The sequence below is a fragment of the Chiloscyllium plagiosum genome, unplaced genomic scaffold (assembly GCF_037043375.1).
Source record: "Chiloscyllium plagiosum isolate Xiang-an unplaced genomic scaffold, Cpla_swu_hap1 HiC_scaffold_27, whole genome shotgun sequence".
Classification (NCBI taxonomy): Eukaryota; Metazoa; Chordata; class Chondrichthyes; order Orectolobiformes; family Hemiscylliidae; genus Chiloscyllium; species Chiloscyllium plagiosum.
Window position 1 is genome coordinate 80,626,941 of NW_028270165.1, and position 817 is coordinate 80,627,757.

Below are 817 nucleotides of genomic sequence, written 5' to 3' on the forward strand. Positions count from 1 at the left end.
ATTGGGATGTGGAGAAAGTGAGGACTGCAGATAACGGAAATCAGAGTCGAAAAATGTGGCGCTGGAAAAGCACAGCTGGTCAGACAGCATCCGAGGTGCAGAACAGTTAACGTTTTGGGCAAAAGCCCTTCACCAGGAATGATGTGTGGATGTACAAACGTGCCTCAGCTACCTTCTGCTCAGGCTTTCTACTCCAGTCAATGCCAGTTGTCACATAGGTGCAGCAAGCAATCAGCAAGGCAAGTGGTATGTTAGCAAGAGGAATTCAGTTCAAAGTGGGGATGCCTTCCTGTAGTTAGGGAGATATTGAATATATTCAAAGCTGAGTTCATCTGACTTTTGAATGTCAAAAATAGTTATGGGGGAAGGCAAGAAATTTTAAAAAATATATACTTTTATTAGAAACTTTTTCAAATCTCTCACAACACCTCCATATACAAAAAAGAACAATACCAAAATACAGAAACATAGCAGTACAACAATGTCATATTATGATACTATTAATAATGAGCTACCTATTATTCTACTGGAACAAACTTAGCTTAAACTAAACTACAATCAAATTGAATAAAAATAAAATTAAACATAATTTAAGTTAATTTGAATTCTATCACATTACTTAATTCTATTTCACTCACCACACCTCCATTAAGGCTCCCATCCATGGGAGCACCAGTTATTGCACCCGTATTCTTTTCATAGAAGAAGAAGAATACAGCGCAGTACAGGCCCTTTGGCCCTCGATGTTGCGCCACCTAACCTATACTAGCCCACTATCCTCCATATACCTATCCAATGCCCGCTTAAATGCCCATAA